Here is a 15,052-nt window from a genome sequence, read left to right as displayed (position 1 = left end):
CCAGCCTCCGTTACTCCACCCAAGGTAACCTGCCACATGCCAGATGGTGTGTGGCAGAGACATTCCCTGGGGACAAGTAGCAGTGGCATAGGGTGTGCTGCTGCTTCTTGTCCCAAGGAAACAAATGTCCGCGCTTGTGTGGACGTGGCCAGAGAAACTTGGAACTCATGCTTCCTGGTTTAAGTCTCTAGGCATTAGGATGTGACATCTAGGTAGGCAAATTTATTTCACTGCTGCCTCCTAAGAAGTTCCTAAACTTTCCTCTGAGCCATCTGATACTGGCCACTATCAAAGAATGGAAAATAAACTGAATGTGTTGGATGTAATATAGCAATCCTCATGTTAAGTAGAATTAGATGAGAATAACACTAGAAGCAATGTTGAAAGAACTATGATTGTTGCAATCCTTCCTATATCTGCAATGAATAGCTATGGGCAATTCTATTAGTTCTGGCTCAGAAAAATTGTATCCATTCTTTTATTTTCAAGTACAACTATTTCTACCCATATAATTTTAAAGCAGGAAGGGATAGTGATTACAGTGATGCCTTAATGCAATCTGATTGCTAAAACAATACCTATTGAATTGTAATAGAGTTAAAAAGGTCTATATCTGCTTTCTCTACCAATTAAAAATTTTTGGTTACACAAGCAATTAATTTTTTAATTATGTTCTGTTTAATATCTTAAACTGAGTCTACTTGAGAGAGATGTTTAGACTTTAATTGAGATATTTCAAAGTAGCTACAAGTTACAGATCAGCCCACTTATAAATTGTCAATTAGCAAAGATCAGCTAGCATTTTATTGATATCCAAATGACTCTTGAAATGTCAGTAAAATGGTTAAACTTTACTAAATATCTAATCAGTTCATAAAATTTTAATGCATTGCTTTGATTATATTTAATTTTGAATTAATGATGTTGGAGCTAATTTTGTTCACACAGCCATCATTTCAATAATAAATGGACAACAATCATCTTATTTTTAAAGACTTTAGAAAAGAAAACTTGCTACATTAAACTTGTAATCAGTTAGTCTGTTAAGAGAAGAAGCTAAAATAATAAAAAGCAGTGTTGAAAGTAGCATTTATTTATGATGTTATGTGATGTTTGCCTATATCCCCAACAAGGAGTACTTACTATTCTTCTCCACAGTATGTAGAGTCTTCAGCATGCTAAATGGTGAACAAACATGGAGTAAAGCAAGATGGTTGTCCAAATCATCTATGGTGAAAGTCACCATGAATACAGCAAGCCTGTGCTTCAACTGACTATTTAAGGAAGTGGTTTGCAACCTTTACAAGCTGTAGACTAAAACAACCAGGCTCCAGTCTGATGTGGGCTCAGGGCTTCAGCAGCTTATCAGAGGCAAGGCCTTTGTTTGCTCATGCAACAGGGCCAAGCAGCTAGGAATTATGCCTGTGACTGCCATTTTCCTTGCTCCTCATACTCTAGCTGCAACGCAGGGGCGCTCGGCTGGCACTGGGCAGCTGGAAACTGCATCTGTGCTGCCACCGCCCTCCACCCCACCCTGGCTATGGTCAGCCCTGGTGTAGCTCCCTATCAGCTGGAAGTTGCCTGGGGGGTGAGGGGAAGGGAAGAAAGAAGCATGGCAGCATGGATGCACCTGCCAGCTGTCTAGCCCTGGCACAGCAGTAGGCATAACCAAAGCCCTCCAGCTTTGCAGGCCAGAGCCAATGGCCCCAGGGACCAAATCTGACCTGTAAACCATATGTTGCCAATGATTGCTTTCCTACCAGATCGACAATGCAGTCAGGTTCTGAAACACCACACATTTCAATGGCTTTCTCTACGGCATCTGGCCCCAGTAGGGGAATCCACAGCCCTGCTTTCAGTGCCAAGGTTTCCTGCAGAATGAGTTAGGTGTTTCCAGCATTGGTTCCACAGAAAGACAATACAATAAAACCTCATAAATTCCCCACCCCCCATATGCTCTGTGACCAGCTGCCTCTTCAGTTTCAAAAGGCAAAATTTTTCAAATATCCAGCAGGTGCTCAGTCCTGAGCATGCCAGATTTATGAGGTTATACTGCATGATAAAAGTTTTTAATTTTTTTTTTATTTTTAAAGAAAAGGACTACAAGGTCATTCTTCCCCTCTCCTTGGATACAACTGGAAGGGAGAGGGGTGCTGGTACCCATGTTTTATATAACAACTCAGTGGGAGTGCAAGAGACCTGGCCTCAGTTCTGTTTTCGTAGGAGTGTTGCAAACTGTCAAGCTACAGAATTAGCATAGTAGGGTTATTTCTCAAGTTTATTATCATCATCATTTTCATCATCCAATGTCTGCCTAATGCAAAAGACCTAAACAGCCTGGCAGCACAGACTCAACCCAAGGCTCCCCCTTCCAAGAACAGGCTCCCTCACCACTGGGTTCGGGAAACATGCACCTTCTTGCTTACTCTTCATCTGGCCCTATGACTTTGACATTTTTTCTGACTAGTGACTGAGCTTTGAAGGAAGAGTGCCCCTATCCAGACTATTTTGTAGATTAGTGTTTAGAGAACTCATGTGGGAGATGTGAGTTTGAATCCCCTAAGCTGTGGAGAACCTCAACCCCAGGTCTACTGCTGCCTCTGGGAGTACTCTAACCAGTAGGCATTTATGAAAAAAATAGACACCAGCCTTGACACCACCACTGCTGGTCAGGTAAGTCCTGACCATCAGAAGAGGATGATATGCCTTGGATTCAAAGTTAACAGAAGCGCTTAATCACGTGCAGCAATGAGTGAGGTACCTACGTTCCAAGATCGCTGGAAGTTCAGTTATCAGCCAGGGCTTACTGTTTCTCTTTGGTTTATTTAGGTGCCCCCCTGCTCAGTGCCTACATGCCCTGGGCATCCTTTTGAAAACACTTAATTGTATAGGGATCTGGGGTGCTTAAACCTTTCTATTTGGATTCTCCTCTTGGGACGAGACCCCTATTTCGGTTTGAACATTAAATGGAAATACCTGGCCCTTTACTATACCCAGTCTATTGTACACAGAAAGGATGCATATACTGTTGTGACAGTGGTAGCAGAAACTCCTTAGATAGAAGGAGACTAAAATCAGATACAGACGTTAAAGTTCTGAACCATTTCCTACAGCAGCTGAATATTCAGGGGGAATTTGCAAAGGCATTAGTGGCATTTAGGTCTTTAATTCCCATCAAAAGTTAGTGTCAATTAGATACCTCAGAGCCATCTCTGACTTTGGAAATCTTCTTTTTGGCCTTTGGCAGATCACCTGAGAAAAGTCTGTAGATGAAGTGTATTTCAGCTGAATAAGGACAAGCAAATCATAAATTATTTGGTATGTGAGAATATTTAGCAAAGTACCCTGTAAGATCAGAACTTGAAGGAGAAGATGGTGAATGAACAAAAAGAAAAAAAAATTAAAATATCATTTAAATTTGACAAAAAGTTCTAATTCAGTAGATGTGCAAACCCAAACATTATAGGGTAGAATTACTACCCTGGTTTAATCTGGGGGCAGCAAAATATAAATATTGTTATAGCATTATTTATGCTATAATATTATAGCATAAATAATAATATAGCTGTAATAGCATTTTTTCTGCCAACAAAATCAGATCCACTTATTTAAGAGACCAATATGAGATTTGCCTCTTTGATTTTAAAAACTTAGAAAGTTCATAGGATCATGGGATCATAGGAAATTAGGGCCACAAGGGACTTCATGAGGTTATCTGGTCCAGCCCCCTGCACTATGCTGGACTTAATTATCCCTCCCCAGGGTCTAAAGTCTAAGTTTCAAGTGTGCTCATGAAATTTTCCAGGGCTATTGTAGATGTAGGGCATCTCTACAAGGTTAAAGTACCTTTTACATAGGAAAGCTGTGGAATAGTACTTTAACCTTGTAAAGATAAAGTACTTATCCAGAATAACATTTAGTCTCAGAATCCTAAAGACACAGAGAACAGGCCTACAGAAAACCCAGGGACTGCTTTGGTTTTGCTATGTCATCTTTGAGAGATTTGAAAAACTCAGCTGGTTCTAAACATAGGATTATTAGAACACCCAAAACTTGTAAGAACAGGGGGAGTGTGGTTGGATAAAGATACATTATTCCTATTACTCCATACATCTCTCCTTTCTCAGTTCTGAACTCCCTGACTTTTGTAGGCCTAATCTTACAACCCTCTCAATTAACCCTGCATTAATGTTGACAGATTCTTCTTCTTACACTTAGTTATTTTAAAAGTTAGAGATATTCATTTAACAGAGACCTCTGTATACATAATTAAATTAAGCAATAACATTTAAAAGGCCACGTGTATGTATCTGTGCAAATAAAGATTACTACGTGATGGTTTTACAAATCTAGACACATCACCCTGGAAGGCACACCTCTTGGGAAAAAAAAAAAATCACTTTATATTCTCAAATGACAGTTTTCTATCTTTATAACTGCTGTTTTTGGCCACTAAGTATAGTTTGAAATCCTATTCCATGTGCAGTATTGACACGTAAGCATCCGCGTGGCTACTGAACATGTAGTTGTCTGTGTTATTGTCAAACATACATTCAGCTCTGTAGGCACCTACCTTTGGTGAGTGTAAGGCACCTTGGTTGAGTGTAGCGTATTAGATGTCAGAGGAAGAGGAAGCCAGACTTCTCATGTTTTAGCCGAATATCTAGTGCTTAGGGCTCTTCCCTAAGATACAGAACACCCAGAGTCTACATTCTCCTTCACCTAGAGGGGATGTGAATCTGTCTGTCTCTACCCTCCCAGCATGGTGCTGTAGCCATCAAGACACAGTTAGGAGTAACAGCATCCATCTTTGAAAAAAAAGGAAAAGAGGAGATGGAAGAATCAAGGTACATAAAAAACATTTACCCCACTTAGTCTACAACCATGTGGCTTACTTTAAGCCACATGATCATAGACCATGAACAGTGTTTATTAGTGCCAGGACCTGTGCTGTTAAACAGAAGGGGGTATAGCCCAGTGGTAGAGCATTTGACTGCAGATCAAGAGGTCCCTGGTTCAAATCCAGGTGCCCCCTTGTTTTGGCTCACATTTGCAAGAGCCCGGCAAGACAAATTATGCTAAGGGGAAACCAGCACGGGTTTGTAGCAGGCAGATCGTGCCTGACTAATCTAGTCTCTTTTTATGACCAGGTTACGAAACACCTGGTGAACAAGTTAAGAGGATGTGACTTGGATGACTACACAGTCTGGTGGGTGGCGAATTGGCTAGAGGGTCGCACCCAGAAAGTCATGGTGGATGGATCGGTTTCGACCTGGAAGAGTGTGGGCAGTGGAGTCCCGCAGGGCTCAGTCCTTGGACCGATACTCTTTAATGTCTTCATCAGCGACTTGGACGAGGGAGTGAAATGTACTCTGTCCAAGTTTGCAGATGACACAAAGCTATGGGGAGATGTGGACACGCCGGAGGGCAGGGAACAGCTGCAAGCAGACCTGGACAGGTTGAACAAGTGGGCAGAAAACAACAGAATGCAGTTCAACAAGGAGAAATGCAAAGTGCTGCACCTAGGGAGGAAAAATGTCCAGCACACCTACAGCCTAGGGAATGACCTGCTGGGTGGCACGGAAGTGGAAAGGGATCTTGGAGTCCTAGTGGACTCCAAGATGAACATGAGTCAGCAGTGTGACGAAGCCATCAGAAAAGCCAATGGCACTTTATCGTGCATCAGCAGATGCATGACGAATAGGTCCAAGGAGGTGATACTTCCCCTCTATCGGGCACTGGTCAGACCGCAGTTGGAGTACTGCGTGCAATTCTGGGCGCCACACTTCAAGAGGGATGCAGATAACCTGGAGAGGGTCCAGAGAAGGGCCACTCGTATGGTTAAGGGCTTGCAGACCAAGCCCTACGAGGAGAGACTAGAGAACCTGGACCTTTTCAGCCTCCGCAAGAGAAGGTTGAGAGGCGACCTTGTGGCTGCCTATAAGTTCATCACGGGGGCACAGAAGGGAATTGGTGAGGTTTTATTCACCAAGGCGCCCCCGGGGGTTAGAAGAAATAATGGCCACAAGCTAGCAGAGAGCAGATTTAGACTGGACATTAGGAAGAACTTCTTCACAGTTCGAGTGGCCAAGGTCTGGAATGGGCTCCCAAAGGAGGTGGTGCTCTCCCCTACCCTGGGGGTCTTCAAGAGGAGGTTAGATAAGCATCTAGCTGGGGTCATCTAGACCCAGCACTCTTTGCTGCCTATGCAGGGGGTCGGACTCGATGATCTATTGAGGTCCCTTCTGACCCTAACATCTATGAATCTATGAATCTATGGGGTGGCATGGGGTGGGCAGGACCGGGGAGGCTGGTGGCAAAATCAGAGTGGGGTGGTAGGCCAGTGGTGGGGGGTTGTCCTTCTGGGGATAGAGGGGATCAGGGGTCTAAAAATAGCCCATCAGGATCAGGGGAAGATAGGAAGAGCACAGCCCGAGGGTTGGGGTGAGAGGTTGGGCCTTCCCAACCCTGGGACTGCACTCCAAACATGTGCAAATGTTCACCAGATCGTTTTCTTCTACCATTCGCAGTCTAAGTTAGTTCACCTACCGAGGTGAGCTAATTTAGATTGCGCACACCACTTTTGGCCCAATTTAAGCTCCCCCGCTTTCCTTGAACAGCTGCACAGATAAGTGTTTAGACCAACTGTATCCAACTGTATTAGACCTACCTAACCTATACCCTAAGAGATTTGTCTGTCTGACTCAACTATCTGGAAGGTTACTGTAGCACATTATACATCTTTTAAAATATCTCGAGAATGACGCCATGACTCATAGCAGTCAGCATGGAGTTGCTATGAACAAAGCAAACCAAATCAACATGATTGTCGTCTTTGCTTAGGCAACTTCTTTGCTTCGTGGATAAGGGGTATGGTGTAGACACAATATGCCTGGATATTTGAAGGCTTTTAACATAGTCCTACATAACATTCTCATCAGTGAGCTGGAAAAATATGGGCTAGATAGATCTATTATTGGATGGGCACATACTGTAGTTTCTCATATACAACATGCCATAAAAAATACACAACTTTGTTTTGAAAGGCAGTTTGAAGAAGAAAAGATATTTCTTTGAAGCTAGTTATAAGTATCAGTAAGTAACCTCAGTAGTGGTTTCTGCAGCATAAGCCTCTTCTGGAGCACTGTCTACTACACAACACATGCAGCTTTTCTTTTGTTATTCAGTGACAAAGGCAGAAACTGGTATTACTGTATTTCCTCTCCAATAGCATTTGCCCCAATTTCCCTTGGATGCTGGAATAGGGCATAGTGACAATATCTGCAGATAGCACAAAACTGAGAAAGCCTGCAAATACTTTTGAGTATAATATTAAAATGCAAAGAGATTGTGATAAATTGAAGAACTGGAAAAAAGACAAGAAAATGAAGTTCAGAAGAAACAAAAGTAAGATGCTACACCTACTTATTTTCGCATACATTCAAAATGGGGCTCAACTATTGTGACAGCATTTCTGTGGAGGATTTGTGAGGTACATTAGGTCATGAACTGACCTTAAGTCAGTAATGCCATTTTGTCACAAGAAAAGAAAATTCAATTTTGGGGTGATTGTATACAAGACACAGGAAGTATATTCAACATGGTGCTGGTTAAGACTTAATTGTCATGCTGCACATACAGTTTAGGCATTTCAATTGAGGAAGAACACAGAAAAACAGAAAAGGATTTAGAGATGGGCTGTGAAGATGACAGGACTCAGAAAATAAAATATACAAGGAAAGGCTGCGAGGATTAATGTAGGAGATGCAGGTGGGACATGCCAATGGTTTTCAAATTTCTGAATGGCTGTTAGAGAGGAAAAACAACAGTTCTCCCTTGCTACAGAGGACAAAGCACAGTCAGGGGTTTCAATTGTAGCAAAATAAATTGTCATTACATCTCAGGGGGGAAATAGAAACAAGAAAACAAAACCCAAACTTCCTAACTATAAGAGCAGTAGGAGAATGGGAAAGCCTAATGTAGTTGTGGAGATTCCTTCACTGGAGATTTTCAATATGAGACTGAATAGACATGTGTTTGAGGTCATTTATGAACAAGTAGATCCTGTGTCTATGAAGTGAACTGGACAAAATTTCCTTAAAGTCTCTCTTAACCCTAATATTCTCTTGCAATATGATCCTAGTATTCACTGTTGTCTAAGAGTCTTCCTGCAATCAGCCACCCAGGTATTTTTCCTCCTATTCCCTCATTATCAAAGAATCCTTTTGCTTAGCCTCCCTCCTTGCATTTGATTTTTTAGTTCTATTATCAATTTTCCTTCAGTTTCCATTATTCCAGTCTTTGGGGCATCCATGTATGATATTCCAGTCATTATCTTTATTGGCAATGCATCTCGACTTAGAAAATAGGCCCTCCTAGTGAAAGACTCAAAGAGCTCATTCTTTTTATCTCAGCAAAGCAGAGGGTAAGGTGTGATGTGATAACAGTCAGTTAGAACCTTGTTAGGGAGTAGGAATTTGAAAATAGGAAGGTATTCAATTTTGCAGTCAAGACATAACAAGACCCGAAGTCTAGAAACTGAAGCTAGATCATTTTAGACTAGAAATAAGGTGCATTCCTTAAAAGTGAGATTAGCTAACCATTAGAATAACTCAGCAAGGATTATCAAAGGTTATCTGCTAGTGGGAAAGTTTTAACTAACATTGGATATTTGTCTAAAAGATAATGTTCTAATTCAAATGGGTATAAATTCATGGAAGTCCTAGGGATCGTGTAGTAAAGGAAGCCTGATGAGAAGATCAAAATGGTTTCTTCTGGCTTTATAACAGAACCCTAGAACCACAGAAATGATGTGTTGGCAAGATCTAGTCAAATCTTATTCAGGGAGACAGAATTACACTCAAGCAGATGTTTGCCTACCAAGTTTTGAAACAATCCCAATGAAGAAAGGGAAATGAAGGATAACAAGAATGGTTTCTACAAGAGTGTCAGTAACAAGAGAAAGATCAGGGAAAGTGTGGGTCCTTTACTGAATGGGAGAGGCAACCTTGTGACAAGATGCAGAAAAGGCTGAAAAGCTCAATGCCTTGTTTTGCCTCAGTCTTCACAGGCAAGGTCAGCTCCCAGATTACTGCACCTGCCAGCACAGTCTGGGGAGGTGAACAGCTGACAGTGGCAAAAGAACAGGTTAGGGGTTATTTAGAAATTCTGGACATGTACAAATCCATATGGCTGGACACAATGCACCCAAGGGTGCTGAGGAAGTTGGCTGATGTGATTGCAAAGTTACTGGCCATTATCTTTGAAAACTCGTGGCAACTAGGAGAAGTCCTGGACTATTGGAATAGTGCAAATACAGTGCCCTTCTCTAAGAAAGGGAAGTAGGAGGATCTGGGGAACTACAGCCTGGTCAGCCTCATCTTAGTCCCTGAAAAAATCATGGAGCATGCCCTCAAGGAATCCATTTAATAGCACTTGGAGGAGAAGAAGGTGATTAGGAACAGCTAGTATGGATTCACCAAGGGCAAGTCATGCCTGACCAATCTGATTGCCTTCAGTGATGAGATGACTGGCTCTGTGGATGTGGGGAGAGCAGTGGATGTGCCTTGACTTTAGTAAGGCTTTTGAAACTGTCTCCCACATCATTCTTGAAAGCAAGCTAAGGAAATATGGTTGGATGAATGGATTGCAGGCAGACAGAAAACTGGCTGGATGTCAAAGCATAGTAATCAATGGCTCAATGTCCAGGTGGCAGACCCAGGGGTTGGTCCTGCAGTCAGTTTTGCTCAGTATCGTCATCAATGACTTGGAAGATGGGATAGAGAGTGCCCTCAGTAATTTTGCACGTGACACCAGGCTGGGAGGAGTAGTAGATATGCTGGAAGGTAGGGCTGGGATTCATAGAATGGAGGATTCCTGTCTTCTGGGACCTCCCCTGTCCTCCATAGACAAATTCGGATTGGGCCAAAATGAATCTCACGTGGTTCAACAAGGACAAGTGCAAAGTCCTGCACTTAGGACGGAGCAGTCCCATGCACTGGTGCAGTCTGGGGGCTGACTTCTGGGCAGCAGCTCTGTATAAAAGGACCTGGGGGTGACAGTGCACAAGAAGCTGAATATGAGCCAGCAGTGTTCCCTTGTTGCAAAGAAGGCTAACAACATATTGGACTGCATTAGTAGGAGCATTGCCAACAGATTAAAAGAAGTAATTCTTCCCCTCTAGTCAGCACTGGTGAGGACACATCTGGAGTACTGTGTCCAGTTTTGGGGCCCCCTCTACAGAAAGGATGCATACAAGTTGGAGAGAGCTCAGAAGAGGGCAGTGAAAATGGTGAGGGGGCTAGGGCACGTGAATGTTGAGGAGAGACTGAGGGAACCGGGATTATTTAGTCTGGAGAAGAAAAGACTGAGGGGGGATTTAATAGCAGCTTTCAACTACCAGAAAGGGGAGGGATTCCAAAGAGGATGAAGCTGGACTATTCTCAGTGGGGGCAGATGACAGAACAAGGAGCAATGGGCTCAAGTTGCAGCAAGGGAAGTTTAGGTTAGATATTAGGAAGAATTTTCTCTCTGGGATGGTAGCAAAACACTGGAACAGAGAGGTTGTGGAAGCTCCATCCTTGGAGATTTTTAAGACCTGGGTAGGCAAAGCCTTGGCTGGGATGATCTAGTTGGGGCTGGTCCTGCTTTGAGCAGGGGGTTGGACTAGATGTGACCTCCTGAGGTCCCTTCTAATCCTAATTTTCAATAATTCTATGACTAAAGAAATCACCCCTAGCTAGTTTCTTCCAGTTTTTCACTGTTTTCACAGAAAGATCCTGTTACATCGAAGCCAAATCTCATTTCCTGAAAATTAAGCTGAATTCTTCTTTTCCTGCTCTTAGTGGCTACAAAGAACAACTGACTACTGTTCCCCCATTTTATAATAACCCTTTCCATTTTTGAATGCATGTGATAACATCTGGCTTCCGTCTTCTTTTTCCTTTACTAAAGAAAACTAATTTCTTCAAGTTTTCTAATATGTAACTTCTTCAGACTTCCAGTTCATATTGCTTTCCTCAGAAATCTCTCAACTTTGCTTTTCTCTGTCTTAAAGTGGACAGAGAGCTCCAGCTTAGGCCACACTTCTGAGTAGAGTGGAATATACTTCTCCTGTGCTTTACATGCTGCATATATGTTTATAGGTCCCAGAATGTAATTTGTCTTTATTTTTTAACAGCATCACTATTCCCTAATATTTAGTCTGTAATCCATTAGGCTCCTGGATTTTGTTCTGCCAGCCTTCTCTGTCTTCTAAATTACTATTTTGTGGTTGTGCACTTGATTTTTTTCCTCCCTAAACATAGCACTTCTCCATTTTTGCTGAATTTCAATCTTGATTTCAGACCATCTGTCCAATTTCTCAGGCTTATTTGCGATTCTTATCCTGTCCTTCCATGTATTTGCAATACTTGCTTGCTTAGTGTCATTAACACATTTTAGAAATGCACTATCCTTTCTGTCATCCAAGTTGTTAATGAAAACCTTGAATACCATGTAGCCTAAGACAGACCCCTGTGGGATTCAGCTTGAAATACCCTCCCAGCTGGATAGTAAGGCATTGATAGCTTCTAGCTGAGAGCAATTTTTCAAACAATTGTGCATCTACTTTCCATTGATTACATCTACATTATATTTCCTTATCTTGATTATGATATTGTCATGACTGACAGTGTTAAAAGCCTTGGTAAAGTCAATATATATTACTCTATTTCCCCTTTTTAGCCATTATACCATTTACTACATTAAAGCTGAAATTCTGACAGGCTGATCTTATCCATTCTTGATAAACCCATATCTTTTTTAGCATCATTATATATTAATGAATTGTTTGATCATTTGTTCCAGGACCCCTATTCAGATCAAAGTTAGCTTGCTGCATCTATAATTCCCTTGTTCCCTTTTTTTCCCCCCTGTATAAAGAGAGGGCATTTTGCCCACTGGCATTTTGCTATGTTTGCCCTTTTCTTGTCTTCTGGGACCTCCCTTGTCCTCCACAAATTCAGAGATTATTTTGGCTAAATCCTTAAGTACTCTAGGATGAATCATCATGTCCCGACAACTTGAATACATCATTTTTGCCTCCTAAATATTGTTTAACCTGTCTTTTCTCTATCCTAGGCTGCCTTCCTTTCTCCTTCTTAAAATTTAGCTAAGTTACAACTATTTTTAAGTATGAAAACTGAAGTAAAGACTCTTCGGACATTTCAGCCTTCTAGGCATCATAAATTATTTGTTTACCTTGCCTATTTATGAACCTATATTTTTGTTGTTTTTGTCTTACTTCTAATGCATTTAATGGGACCTTTTCTTTTTACATGTTATGTCTTTTGCTAATTGAAACTCATTTTGTCAGACTTTCAGGCTTTCTGATTTTATCCTTATATGCCTACGCGATTCCTTTAAACTCGTCTTTATTCACCCCTGTTTCCAGTTTTGTACAATTACTTTTTAATCTCCAAGCCCCTAAAGACTGCCCAGTATGGCAATAATAGTCTCAAGCTATGCTTTCTGTTTTTCTTTTTATCAGGATACTTTGCCATTGTGCATTTAATAAAATGGCTTTCAGTAACTACCAGTTCTCCTGCATGTCATATCCATTAAATTAACTTTTTTAAAGATAATCTACTAGCTAGTTACCTGAGCTTGTTGAAGTGTGTTGTTTCAAAGTCTATTATCCTTAATCTGCTAACATATACCCTCTTTTCTCTAGACAGTGATATCTGCCATTTGGGATCACTGTCACCCAAATTATCCTCCACCTTTAAACTCTCAATCCTTTCCTAGTGATCAGAAAAAAATTAATAATAACTCTCCCCTACCTGAATCCTCCACCTGTAGAAAGAACTTGACTCCAACGCATTTCAAGAACTTGATGAATTTTGTAGTGTTCTGCAGAATTGTTTTTTTTTCCCCCCAACAGACAGCTGCATAATTCAAGTCCCCTTTAAGTACCAGCTGCTGTCTTTTTGGATGCTTCCGATAGTTGCTCAAAAGAAAGCCTCATCCACATCCTTTCGCTAACAAGACATTTTATGGTAGACTCCCAGCGTAATACCATCCATACTCTTTTTGTCTTTCATATTTGACCAGAGACATTCAACAGACCTACCTCTCGCCTCCTTCTGAAACTCAGAGCAAGTGTATATACATAACTTCTGTACCAAGTAAAACTTTTTTTTCCTCCTCTCATATCCTTCCTAAACAGACTACATCCATCTAAATTAATATTTCAGTCCCATCATTTGTCCCACTAAGTTCTCTGATGCCAGTTATGCCAGAACTTTCATTAGGCATGTCTTACACATGCCATTTCAATCGTGCCGTTTGCACCAGAGTTCATTGCTCCTGAGCATGCCATTTGTATGTGCATTCGGGACCACAGCATGATGAGCCAGGTCAGATCAATCCAAGCTGGCAGGGGACAGGGTGTCAGCCTGCCAGCTCAGGGCTGCTCCAACCTGGCTCAACATGCTGTTGAGGGGCTGGCTAGGACACAAAGGTGCTTCAATGTACGGCTAGCCAGCAGATAGCCCCTACGCTGAAGCAGCCTTGTACCCCAGCCAGCCCCATCAACATCTACATGTGATTTGCAGTGGAGTGAACAACACCACTGCAAGACAGTATATATGTTGACAAGTACTCTTCTACAGTGGAGCTTATTAATTAACAGCAGCCTAATAGGGCCGCGCATATAGATGACGAGACTTTACTGCAGAGCAGTAGGCAACTGCGTTAAAAGTCCATGTAGACATGCCCATTGTATACTTAAGACTCCTAGTTATTCCTATGTATTCCTCATATGTCTGGGATTTGTGTCATCTCAAATGTTATTCTCATTCTCATCTTTCTTATGCCCCAATTTCATGTTTCAATTCCCCTCCTACTCAGATTTCAGTCTATGGAGTATTATTATTATTACTATTGATAACAGTATTATTACTATTGTTATTACCACCTGCGGACTTCTGGTGAGTCAGTGTCCTGAGATATTCTTCTATTTCTTTATCAAAGTGATTTATCTTCTTCTTTGTGGAATAGCCCTGCGGTTGGGGAAGTGGAAGATCTCCTGTTGACACACTGGCGTTGAACTCACATATTCACCTCCAGTATTTGTCTGGCTCTGTTCTGTGAATGAATACTTCATAATTACCAATATAATAATTTCATAATAAATATTGATTGGCAGTCTCACAAGTTTTAAGAAACAACTCTAACTTTCATTGTTAGAAGATTGGCTGTGAGAATCGGAGAGATGTAGCCCATCCATTCTTTCTTCAAATGCAGATCCAGCACAGGATACAATTAATCCCTAAATGTCTCTCTTTCCAGGTATTTATGTGGCCTGTGTCTCAAACTCTGTGAGGTAAGAAAGTCTTCTCTTCTTTTTACTGTTGGGAAACTGAAAATAGGAGAGAGACAGTGATTTTTGCAAAGGTAATGTCCAAGTTTCCTGAGGCACAAGGTAGTGTCCCATCACCAGACCATGGTGCCGCATTTAAATTTAAAATAGAAACCTGCCCCCTTACCTCAACTTAACTAGTATCCAAAACCATGCGATTTAAAAGCATATTTAAGTGCAATGCATTAAATTCTTATCAGCCACCAGAAAATAAATGTTCTTTTTCAAGTTCAGTACTGTGCTCCTAGAACAGATGCTGTACAAGCATATGATGGATTGCTTATGCCTCAGCCTACTATTTTGTGGGTATTGTGTGTCCCACCACAGAGGACATAAGTCTATTACAACTCTTGGCTTCAAGAAGGAAGCTTTTAGATTTTGCTCTAGCAGCTCATAGTTTAACATCTGGAGGTCTTTTGTTCGCTTCTGTAGTCATAATCAAGATGTTCAGGCACTTCTGGGTCTTAGAGACTGCCCTGGGCAGGCACATAACCCAAGTTCTAGACACTGTTAAATAGCAAAAAAAAAAAAAAAATACATTTCTTTCAAACTACACTGCAATGCTGAAATCAGCTGCTGCAATAAGAGACCGGAAATCTATTGCAGTACACATTTATTGGAAAATAAGTCCTTTCTGACTCTGACACATGT

At 41.4% G+C, this 15,052-nt stretch overlaps 1 non-coding gene across 1 annotated transcript; it reads left to right on the top strand.

The window, feature by feature from the left end:
• Positions 1-4,963: 4,963 nt before the first annotated feature.
• TRNAC-GCA lies at positions 4,964-5,035 on the top strand. Its single transcript has one exon. It is a non-coding gene; the product is annotated as a tRNA-Cys (tRNA).
• The last annotated feature ends 10,017 nt before the right edge of the window (positions 5,036-15,052 follow it).

Source organism: Alligator sinensis, unplaced genomic scaffold (assembly GCF_000455745.1).
Source record: "Alligator sinensis unplaced genomic scaffold, ASM45574v1 scaffold23_1, whole genome shotgun sequence".
NCBI lineage: Eukaryota > Metazoa > Chordata > Crocodylia > Alligatoridae > Alligator > Alligator sinensis.
This window is presented reverse-complemented; position numbering and strand designations above follow the sequence as displayed.